The sequence below is a fragment of the Saimiri boliviensis genome, chromosome 8 (genome assembly GCF_048565385.1).
Source record: "Saimiri boliviensis isolate mSaiBol1 chromosome 8, mSaiBol1.pri, whole genome shotgun sequence".
Classification (NCBI taxonomy): domain Eukaryota; kingdom Metazoa; phylum Chordata; class Mammalia; order Primates; family Cebidae; genus Saimiri; species Saimiri boliviensis.
The window spans coordinates 77545347-77557956 of NC_133456.1; the positions used below are offsets into that span (position 1 = coordinate 77545347).

Consider the following 12610-nt stretch of genomic DNA (forward strand, 5'->3'; position numbering starts at 1 on the left):
GCGACTTTAGAGTAAAGCTTGGTATGGAACTGAGGACCTTTTGCTGGTGCTCTGGGTTCAAGATCCAGTACTTTCATCTTCCAGAGTCTCCCACCTGGAATCAGCCCCTTGGTGACACAGAGACAGCAGATACACGCTGATTCAACTTTCAGGGCACAGAATTTAGTCCTTATTCTCTCCTTTTCTTTCATGACGAGGAGCACTTAATTGTTCAGTAGATGTAATGCTCACGTAATGAACATAAGTTCTCCATTCCCTCTGGACATTCTGACAGACGCTCATAGCATGCTAAGTGCTCATGGATGGTGGGCTGCTTTCTAGTTCCTGATGCCTGTCTTCTCCCATTATCGAATTGCATGCAAGCAAAGAACCAGCTGATTTTTTCCCCCAAACCCGTTTATGCTACTTGTATTAGTAAATGCAATTATATAATTGAAACATTATGCAAACAGTTGAAATGTAAGTATGAAAATAAAGAGGCTGTGTCAATAAAAATTAAATTGATTGCTTTGGAAGGCTCAAGGGGGAAGAATTGCTGAAAACATGATCTAAAATTAGTTTGTGGATGAGACAACTGTGGAAGAATAACACAAAGATTAAAATCTAGAATAATTCTGCAAGTTTCTAAGGTTTTTGTCCACTACAAAGAATGAAAGAATAGAAAACAAAAACAAAAATACCTGAAACTTGAACTGATAGAGGGTGCATGATGTGAGTGGTTTATTCAAGAGAAATGAGATGGAGCTTCAGAAATGGAAAACGCATGATTAAAGAAAGGCCTTGGCTCTACCTACTGGCAAATGAATGTCTTAAGTTAAAATATATGAATTTATATGATTCCCAGCTTTAGCCAAAATTTCTGATTAGCTGACATTGAACTGTAATAGATGAAAGTGTTTGTTTAGTATTAAGAGTCAGATATCAAAGTGAGATCCAGGAAAACTGGTTTACATAATATCTCCTGAGTGCTAATCTCTTGAGGGTTTGGTCTTTTAAAAATTCCTGTAAGGTCTCTTTTTATTTCCATAAGTCTCCTTTTGCAGGCACTTTGCACAGATCCTTTTCCCCTTGACAGTAAGTAAGCTTTGTCTCAGAACTAGGTACCAAGAATGCAGCTTCCAAACCCCCTATTAAATTAATGTTTGTTCACTTTAGCAAATCAGTAATATTCCCCCAAAATTTGGAACTAGAGCCAATGTTTGCGATCTTAAGATTTCAGTAGTGTAGGGCCATATGTGGACACTGTCAATATTGCTCTTTGCTTTTTCAAAATGTAAAGGCCATAAACATGAACACACCCATGTAAGTAGCCTCGTCTTCTGGGGAATGCATGTTATAGAAATAATATGACCATACAAAGATGTTCATTGCAGCATTACATGTAATAGCAAATACACTAGAAGCAACTTAAATATTTAGCAACAAGGTAATCATTTTATTGTGATATATTGGCCAAATATCATTTGGTAGTTATTACTGGTTACTTATGTAGTCATGAAAATGACTCTGTGTTGAAACGAAGAAAAAAAGGCCAAAAAAAAAATATTAGAACAGCCCAGATTTTGTTTTTGGAATTAGAAGTGAACCTTGGAAATTTCATAGTCAAATTCCCTATTTCTAAAGTATAATTGTTATCAATAAGAAGAATTGTTCATGATAGCACATTAGGTGAACAAAAAAAATAAAAAATGGAATGAACTTCATAATTACCAACAGAGTAAATAAAGGTATGAAATTGATGAGCTGGGAAAGATTTATGGTTTTTACTTTTTGCTAATTTTTCTTTTCTGTTTTATTCTTTCAATGATTGTAAAACCCCACATTATGCAATAATCCACCAGTTTTTCAACACTGGCATTCTGGGGGGCCTTGAGGTACCTGGGGTTTGACTTCAAGTTGCCTTGAACACACAGAATCCCCCCTCTAGAGGAGTGAGGATTAGGCAAGAGCTCACTCAATTATAGGTGGACTGCCTTTGAGATCATTAAGGTGAATTATACCACTTAAAAGCAATTTGATCTTGAATAAGTTACTTGTCTTTGCTATACCTTAGTTTTCTTACCTGAAAAAATGGCATTATAAAAGCATCTATGCCTAAGTTTTGTAGTGAAGTTTAAATGATATAAATACAATAGATGGCACAGAGTAAGCTCTCAATTCATGTTAGTTAGTGGTATCACAGAAACCAGTGGTTGGGCCAGGGCCGGAATTCACTTTGTTCAACTTCCTTACTGGGGCTTTTTCTATCATGCAATATCACAGATCTTTCATCTTTATCCAGACTAAAATCGTTTGCTTTGGTGAACAGTGGATAAGAGAAGGCCTATTCCAAAAATACTGAGGAGAACGTGACTTTACATAACTTTTGCCTGTCAGGTAACCAACAGCATACACTGTAGCCAGCACCCCCTATTAAAATGGTCAGAGATATTGTAAGGAAAAGATACCTACTGAACTGAAAGCAGTAAGACAGAATTGGGCTTACATTCTGCAACAATGTATGTCCTGCTTGGGTTCTTATTCTGCATTTGTGTTTATGAGCCTCAGTTTTCTTATTGGATAAATTAAAATAATTCTTCTTATATAGATGTAATGTGAGTTGCCACATGTAAAATGCAATGCAGTTCAAAGTAGTGGTTTTTTTAAAAAATTATTTTATTTAAAAAGTTATATTGTATGTTTTCTACAGTAGACATTATTCCAAGGGATTTACAACAATGAATTCATCGAATGGACTTCTTATAGCAATTCTATGAGGTAGGTACTATCATTGCCATTGCTTTACTGAGGGAGGCACAGGAATGTTGAGTAACTTACCCAACATCACAGAAGCGGTACGTGGTGGAGCTGAGGTTTGAATCTAGCCATTCTGGCCACAGAATCCATGCACATCCCCATGCTGCCTTATTATCACTGGAACAACTTTGGCCTAAAAGAAACCAAAGTAAAATATAAATTCTACAATCTGTTCTTCGTTCTTACAAGGTTCCATTCAGTTAAGTTCAGTTTAATCCACTGCCATCTGATTCATTCCAATTCAATTCAGTTTTATTTATCTCAACTCCAGAAATACTTTCTTGAATGTTTATTTGTGTCAGTAGCCACTGCATTCAGCATTGTGAGAGGGGAGTAGGACCCCAGAAATTTGCAATTTGATGGGAAAGGGTAAGTCACATATAAAAATGATGGTAAAGTGTGGAGTGGAGAAGGCAGTTTCAAGAAAGAACTTCAAATCTGGAACTGTGAGGATCAGAATAAGGGTGTTTTGTCATCTCTCTTCTCTACTGCTCATTGAATGAAACCTAGCCCATTCACGAGGGCAGACAGGGGTCTCCTGGAGCCACAGAGTGTGGGTAGTGGAAAAGTTGAAACATAGCTTCTCTGGATCCCTGAAAAGCAGACGGTCTTAGACTGGGCTTATGTCTTCAACAATGAGACCACTGCCGTCCGTCTAGCTCCAACTGGAGTGGCCGACACCCTTTGGCTGCCATTCTAAGCTAAGATAACATTTCTGTGGCCTAATATACATGATTATTCTTCCTCCCTCTCCTATTAAGCTTTTCAAGGAAAACTTGAATATTGATGTGGGATTTTATGTTTTTTGATTATTAAAGGAGACAGTTTGTATGCAACACCTTGCACAGATCCAGCCTGTAGTTAGTGCGTTGAAGGGGGCAAAGGTGACCCCAAACCTTTATAATCTGACCACATCCCCAAGTCAAATGGCTCACAAGGCTGACTGTGTATGACAGTCATTTTCCTCTTTTAGGGAGCTCTATATTCCTGTTCCAAGATGAAAATTGGGAAAACCCAGGCAAAGCATCTAAGGCCATGTTCTTGCTTGTCTAGTGGTTCAAGTGTATGGAATTTGAGCATTCCCCATGGGTAAATTGCTCCCTTACACAACACCTTTGACGTTACACTATTAAAACGGCTGCTGTATTAAAATTTGAGGCATGTGTAAATACCTCATAATTAACTGCTGTCTATTTAACCAGACAACTTCAGCAAGTTAATTTGATGTCTGTTATGAGACTTCATAATTGTCAGTGACTTTTTTTTTTTTAACAATTTACTGGTATAATCATTAACTACTCCTAGATTATCTTGTCAAATTGATAATTAAATGGCTCAAAAATTCATTACAGAGTTAGTATATTAATGGGAATGTAATTAAATAATGTTTGCTTGTGTAATCTCGAGTTTATTACCTGTACACTTATTTATTTTTTCTACACTTTGTTAAATCTTCCTAGAGGTCTTTTCAGAATCAGTAGAAAACCAAGAGTCAATAAATGTTGTATTAGATCCAAATAAACCACTTAATCGAGATACCAAAATAAATACGGAGTCTCCATATATATGGAGAGGTAGGAGAAATCATTACTATTTCATATAGGATTATATTTGAGAAAACAAAGCTCCTTTCCTTCCTTGTTCCATCTCCTTTTGTACTCCTTCTTTCTCTCTTCCTTCCATGCTTCCTTCCTTTCTTTCTTCCCTTTTCCTATCTTTTTTTCTTTTCTTTTTTCTTTTCTTTTTTTTTTTTCTGAGACAGAGTTTTGCTCTTGTTACCCAGGCTGGAGTGCAATGGTGCGATCTCGGCTCACCACAACCTCCGCCTCCTGGGTTCAGGCAATTCTCCTGCCTCAGCCTCCCAAGCAGCCGGGATTACAGGCACGCGCCACCATGCCCAGCTAATTTTTGTATTTTTAGTAGAGACGGGGTTTCACCATGTTGACCAGGATGGTCTCGATCTCTTGACCTCGTGATCCACCCGCCTCGTCCTCCCAAAGTGCTGGGATTATAGACGTGAGCCACCGCGCCCGGCCCCCTATCTTTCCCTCTTTCTTTCTCTCCCTTCCACCTTCCATTTCTTTTTCTCCCTCCCTTCTTTTCCTTTTTTTGAGAAAAAGAAATGCAAAGCTCTTTCCTTTCTTTCATCAAACATTTAAGTGTCTGCTATGTGCTAGCCATTGTGTAAGATACTGAGGCTGTAGAAGGCATGATTTTGGTCTAATGTAGAAAGGAGAAAGACCCGTAAAATGGCAATGCAACATACTTAATGCAACCCTAGAGGTCTGTACAAAGTGCTAAAGAAACACAGAGGAACAACTATCTGTACTTGGAGACAGGGAAGATTTCTTAGAGAGGTTAACATTTGTCCTTGACAGAGAATAGGAGGTAGGAGTTTGCCAGGGGAAAAATGTTAGAGTGGGGCATTCCAAGTAGAGGGAGGAGTGTGTGCCGCAGCCTAGAGAGGGAGGACATGAAGCATTCACCAGTGACATGGAAAGGAACGAATTTTAAGCTGTTGAATGTCTGATAGACTAGAGACTTCAGTAGCTCCCATTTATACAGTTATGATGTTCCATGGCTTGCCCTGATATCCTTGAGTTCTCAAGATACGTATACGAGTTGTAGTTTGCCTGGCCCTGCCGTTTCCCACCCACCCTCCTTCTGGTGATCATCGTGTGCTCAGGGTTTTGGTTTTACAGGCTGCAGCAGATCTCTGCTCTTTTGTCACTGTAGAGTTATTCATAGTTGTCAGATGACATATTCAGATTTTGAGTTTGATAAACAAATATTTCATATTTCAACCTGGGTCACCTAAACATACTAATACTTAGCTCAGTTATTGTCGGAAATGTGATGTACCCAGGAGGAACAGAAATCAAGCTCAAGGATGTTTGGTTATATGAACAACTCTAGATACAGTTTAGTAGAGAATAGGTCTTGAATTAATGACTTTGTGAGTTTTCAATCTCCTACATAGAATCCAGCCATTCATAACCTTCTTATCCTTCCTGACTACTGAGACACACAAGAGTCAGTAATAGTACTTTTTTTCCCCTACCAAGTGTCAATCACCATAAAAGTCACTGCCTACCTGGCCTTGCTCCCATATGCATACATGTAAGAGGTTGTATTATGGTTAGAACTAAAAGGCTGTAGATATTTCAGAGGCAAATATTCAGATTCAAGGCATATGGTTAGAGGGAAGTGCTGCCTTGTCCATCAGATCCTGGCTTCCAAGTACTGATCAACAGACTTAGAGAATTCTTTTCTCTGAGAAGCGTTGCTCCTCCGAGAACTTCCCCTTTGAGGTGGTTACTGAAGTTGGCTGCTGACCTGTATGCATCCTCAGTTATTCTGTGAGCTCCGTGAGAGTAGGGACCATGACTATTGGGGAAGTATAGCACAGTGGTGAAATGTGCAGGATTTAGGGCCAGGCAACCTGGGCCAGTCCTAGTTCCTGACTTTTCCACTTATCTACTGTGGCTTTGGGCAAATTACTGAACTTCTTCAAGTCTTGGTTTTCTCATCTGTGATATGAAGATAATAAATATACCTATCTTATAGTTGTGTTAAAAAGATTAAATGAGATAGTACATGTCAAATCCGGAAACAATCCCATCAAAAAGTGGGCGAAGGATATGAACAGACTCTTCTTAAAAGAAGACATTTATGCAGCCAACAAACATATAAAAAAATCTCATCATCACTGGTCATTAGAGAAATGCAGATCAAAATCACAGTGAGATACCATCTCATGCCAGTTAGAATGGCAATCATTAAAGAATCAGGAAACAACAGATGCTAGAGAGAACGTGGAGAAATAGGAACACTTTTACACTGCTGGTGAGACTGTAAATTAGTTCAACCATTGTGGAAGATAGTGTGGCAGTGATGCCTCTAGGATCTAGAACCAGAAATATCATTTGATCCAGCAATCCCATTCCTGGGTATATACCCAAAGGATTATAAATCATTCTATTATAGACACATGCATAATATAAATCATTCTATTATAGGCGTATTTTATTGTGGCACTGTTCACAATAGCAAAGACCTGGAACCAACCCAAATGCCCACCAATGATACACTGGATAAAGCAAATGTGGCAACATATACCATGGAATACTATGCAGCCATAAAAAGATGATTTCACATCCTTTGCGGGACGTGGATAAAGCTGGAAACCATCATTCTCAGCAAACTGACACAAGAACAGAAAACCAAACACTGCTTGTTCTCACTCATAAGTGGGTATTGAACAATGAGAACACAGGGAGGGGAACATCACACATTGGGGCCTGTCAGGGGCTGGGGAGCTTGGGGAGAGATAGCAGAGGGTGGGTGGGATAGTGGAGGGATAGCATTAGGAGAAATATCCAATGTAGATGATGGGATGATGGATGCAGGAAATCACCATGGTAGGTGTATACCTACGTAACAAACCTGCACATTCTGCACATGTACCCCAGAACTTAAAGTATAATAATAATAAAAAAGAAAGTGCTTAAGGAATGCTGGGCATTTATTATTTTCATTTGTGACTGTTGTTGCTCGCTTCATATTTCTAGTGCTTAGAACATTGCTTAGCACACAACAGTTATTCAACAGATACTGAAAGAATGCAAAATAAAGTCTCTATCCCAGCAGATGCTTATACTGGAATCAATGGACTCTAAGGGTCAGAAAAAAATGAAAGAGGACAAAATTACGTCGGATGGGTTTGCAGACTTTAAGACCTATTTTGACATTCTGTCTTTACCAATAACAAGAACACATCTGCTATATTGATAATGAACAATAGTGGCATAACAAAGAATTAGAAAAAAATTTTTAGGCCACTATCTTACTAGATTTCCACTCCAACATTGTGGGGGAAAGTGTTATTATACTATCCACTTTGTAGATAAGGTAATTGATGTTCAGAGAGAGGAAGTATCTTGTCCAACCACCACATATCTGGTAAACAGAGATGCTGAAGTTAGAACTTGGTCTTTTGGCTCACTGTTCTTTCCTTTTCCTGGGAACAAACCAAAAGCTAATTCACCCTGGCACTGGGTCTCTGACAGAGGCATTGGAGGGCATTTTGCAGAAGAGCTTAGTTTGTTTCCCTGACTGCAACAGCCAGATTAGGAGTGTACTTCCTAGATAGCTAGATTTCTTACAGTCATTCATTAAGAATCTCTCACCTATGAGTTTAGCTAAGGCTTCGTGGAGCTCATTTTCAGCTCAGCCTGTACCTTGGTTTTGAATCCTATTTTCTTTGGCATTTGAGCTGTGCATTACCTTCATTGTGCTGGGTTTTCCCCAGTGAAAGCTAAGCTGATACAATGAGTTCTTGCTCGGAGCATGGAAACCAGAGCCCTGAAGGTCTTTCAACCTAGGTTATTTAGGCAAACTAGACATAGAAGTTTAATTACACCATTGCTCAACTTCATAGATCCTTCAGATTGCCTTCAGAGAAAAATGTTTCTTCCAATAATTCAAGCCCCTGATAATTTCCTCTGAGAAATTACCAGCAGATTGCAAAATCGGCATAGTTATCCACTACCTGACCTTTTCTTCTGTCCCATTGTCTTGTACCTCTTTGTAGCACTGCATATTTTTGACAACTTTACCTCTAGTACCTCTTGAAATTTAACATTCTCCTACACCTGATCCTGACCTTCTCTAGGAACTTCGTAGCCTTTCCCTACTCTATCTTTTATTTTTGGCCATTTCCCTAAGTCTAAGCCTGTGGTCCTCTGTTTTTAGTTCTCTCTTTTTTTTTCTTTCTTCTCACCTGCTCTTCCAGTGTTGTGCTAGGCACCAGGTAAACAAAGACATATAAAACACCATATCTAACTTCAAGGAACTCACAGTCATGTAGAGGGCCAATAGATGTGTGAACAAAGACCTCTACATTGAATACACTTTTGTGCTTTGATAGCAGTTTGGACTCGAGTTGAGGGAGAAGTATGGTAAACTGAGGACAGAGAAGTCTCTATCGAAGAGATCTTCAGAGATGTCTTAAAAGACAAGGAAAGAAAGGAGAGTTGAAATCAGAGTACAAGAAACTTTGAGTTTCATTTTCGAAAGCTTTGAAGTGGAGGTAAAAATACTTATATTGCAATGTTGTTGAAAGCATTGGCAATGACGTGCATAAACAGAGCCTGACACTTAGTAGATAATCAATGAATGATCAATAATAATAATAACCCCCCTTTTCTTACCAATCTTGTTTTCTTTCTTTTTTTTTTTTTTTTTTGTAAAAAGATGAGATTGGAGTAGAAAATTTTAAAGGCCTTTCTAAATCTCATATCCCAACATGTCTTAAAATCCTCTGGGAAAATTCACCAACAGTACAATCCCTGCTCCCCTGTATGTTCTCCTAATGCTGACCATGCCTCAGCATTCTCTCCCCTCCAAACACACTAAGGGACCATCAATTTTACTGACCAACAAATGCTACCTCATTACGTGTATTTCACTGTTTCATTGTTGAACCTTATACATGGGCTAAACACGTCTCCTGTACTTGACTGTAAAATTCCTGAAATAAGAATGGCTGCCACCAGATTCAGAAAAGGAGTAAGATATTTGATCTCTGACTCAGGTACCTACTGGCTACCATAGCTTAGGTAAATTGATTAACGTCCATTTTCTCATGTATTAAATAGGGAGCATGCTAATGGCCACTTTTAAAAATTATGATGTTTAAATGAAATAATTCATATGATGGTACTTTGTAAACTATAAAAATTATAAATATAGTAATTTTATATTGCATTTATTTCTGTATATTAAAAAGGACTCTTTTGGTTGCAACTAACAGAAATCCAACATAAAGAAGGCTAACCAGAAAAGCATATTTGGAGATCGTAACTGAATAATTTCAACAGATATGCTTCTCTCAGCTATGCTTCTTCTCTGTAGATTTCTTCTTTTTTCTTTTTTTCCATCCCTTTACTTTGACGCTGTAAATGTCTTTATTAGTTATCTGGGTATCTTGTATGCATGTAGCACATCGTTGGATATTTTTAAAATTATGTATTTATTTATACTTTAAGTTCTGAGATACAGATGCAGAATATGCAGGTTTGTTACATAGGTAAACATGTGCCATGGTGGTTTGCTATACCCATCAATCCATCATCTACATTAGGTGTTTCTCCTAATGCTATCTCTCCCTTTGTCCCCTACTCCTGACAGGCCCCAGTGTGTGATGTTCCCCTCCCTGTATTTGTGTGTTCTCATTGTTCAACACCCACTTTTGAGTGTGAACATGCGGTGTTTGGTTTTCTGTTCCTGTGTTAGTTTGTTGAGAACGATAGTTTCCAGCTTCATCCATGTCCCTGCAAAGGACATGAACTCATTATTTTCTAGGGCTGCATGGTATTCTATGGTGTATATATGCCACATTTCTTTATCCAGTCTAACATTGATAGGCATTTGGCTTGGTTCCAAGTCTTTGCTATTGTGAATAGTGTTGTAAAAAACACACATGTGCATGCATTTTTATAGCTAGATTTATAATCCTTTCAGTATACACACAGTAATGGAATTGCTAAGTCAAATGATATTTTTGGTTCTAGATCCTTGAGGAATCACTGCCACACTGTCTTCCACAATGGTTGAACTAATTTACACTCCCACCAAACAGTGTAAAAGCATTCCTATTTCTCCACATCCTCTCCAGCATCTGTTGTTTCCTGACTTCTTAATGATTGTCATTCTAACTGGCCTGAGATGGTTTCTCATTGTGGTTTTGATTTGCATTTCTCTAATGACCAGTGATGATGAGCTTTTCTTCATATGTTTGTTGGCCACATAAATGTCTTCTTTTGAAAAGTGTCTGTTCATATCCCTTGCCCACTTTTTGATGGGGCTGTTTGTTTTTTTCTTATAAATTTTTTTAAGTTCCTTGTAGATTCTGGATATTAGCCCTTTGTCAGATGGATAGATTGCAAAAATTTTCTCCCATTCCGTAGGTTGCCTGTTCACTCTGATGATAGTTTCTTTTGCTGTGCAGAAGCTCTTTATTTTAGTTAGATCCCATTTGTCAATTTTGGCTTTTGCTGCAATTGCTTCTTGTGTTTTAGTCATGAAGTCTTTGCTTATGCCTCTGTCCTGAATGGTATTGCCTAGGTTTTCTTCTAGGGTTTTTATAGTTTTAGGTCTTACATTTAAATCTTCAATCCATCTTAAGTTGATTTTTGTATAAGCTGTAAGGAAAGGGCCCAGTTTCAGTTTTCTGCTTATGGCTAGCCAGTTTTCCCAACATCATTTATTAAATAGGGAATCTTTTCCCCATTGCTTGTTTTTATCATGTTCATCAAAGATCAGACGTTTGTAGAGGTGTGGTATTATTTTTGAGGCCTCTGTTCTGTTCCATTGGTCTATATATCTGTTTTGGTATCAGTACCATGCTGTTTTGGTTATTTGGTTACTGCAGCCTTGTAGTATAGCTTGAAGTCAAGTAGCATGATGCCTCCAGCTTTGCTCTTTTTGCTTAGAATTGTCACTATATGGGCTCATTTTTGGTTCCATATGAAATTTAAAATAGCTTTTTCTAATTTCGTGAAGAAAATCAATGGTAGCTTGATGGGAATAGCATTAAATCTATAGATTACTTTGGGCAGTATGGCCATTTTCATTATATTGATTCTTCCTATCCATGAGCATGGAATATTTTTCCATTTGTTTGTGTCCTCTCTTATTTCCTTGAGCAGTGGTTTGTGGTTATCCTTGAAGAGGTCTTTCACATCCCTTTAAGTTTTTGGGCATATCTTTCTCTGGGTGCCTCTCAGCAGCTGCAGGTTTGATTCATATCCATTTAATAATCTTAATCAAAAGTGCTTTTCCCGAAGTAATTCTGGCAAAAATCCAAGAATCAGTTGTCCATGTACTGAAATGGGCATGCGCCTATCTATAATTCAGTCGCAGTGGCTATTGAAGTTAGATACGCGGATTGGTTAAGTCTAGGTCTATTCTACTGCTGGAACTTACATGAGAAAGGTCAGTTCCTCACTACATGGATTGAGAGTGGAGGGTTCCCTAAAGGAAAAGTGTGATGCTGTTGCCAGAATATGAGAAAGTAGGTGCTTAAAAGGCTGTAACTACAGTATCACTATAGCAGCCTTATAAATCAAGGCCCTAAGAGCTAAAAGGGGAGATATTCTTTGTGGCTATGCCATGATGCACACACTGGAACAATGCTGTGGTGAATCACAGTCCATGTCTTGTGAGACGAATCAATGCATTCAACAAGAAATCTAAAAGAAGGCAAATTGTGGAAAGTTCCAAAACAGGGGTATTCACAGGGCATATATTGGGAGTCCAACCAACGTTTAATTGCATTGATGATGTTCATTTCAAACTGGCCTAAAGTTTTCTTATACTGGCATTGGTGAGCATGAGAGTGAGACTAACAGAGAAAGTTCTGAGACCATATTATTAAACAAAGTCTTTGAGAATAAAACATTCATTCATTTGAATACCTGTCTGAAAGCGGGAGGGCCTCTGATGAGTTCAGCCCAGGACAACCTCAGCGCTATGGAGCCAGGCTGCCAGGAGGCAGGAAAGGGCAGAGCCTGCAGCCACAGGAGTGTATTGTTTTTTGCCAGCTGAGGTTGCTTCCTCCTCCCACCAGTCTCCAGGCAGCCGATCCTCCACCCTTTGGTGCCTTTTCTGGTGGGCATGGTTGCCACCAGAGCTAGGACTGAGCATGGAGAGCGAGATGAGCTCACCAGAGGAGTGGGCTCATCTCAGTGTCCATGTTCTATCCTAACTCTGCTGGCTGTTGGATACATTAGTTGGCAGTCACTGGATAGAA

At 38.7% G+C, this 12610-nt stretch overlaps 1 long non-coding RNA gene across 1 annotated transcript in view; it reads right to left on the reverse strand.

The window, feature by feature from the left end:
- LOC141585268 (uncharacterized) overlaps positions 1-12610 on the reverse strand; it is a 118583-nt gene that overhangs the window by 296 nt on the left and 105677 nt on the right. The window contains exon 4 of the long non-coding RNA XR_012518665.1: positions 2818-2929. This is a non-coding gene — a long non-coding RNA (uncharacterized LOC141585268). The remainder of the gene's footprint in view (positions 1-2817; positions 2930-12610) is intronic.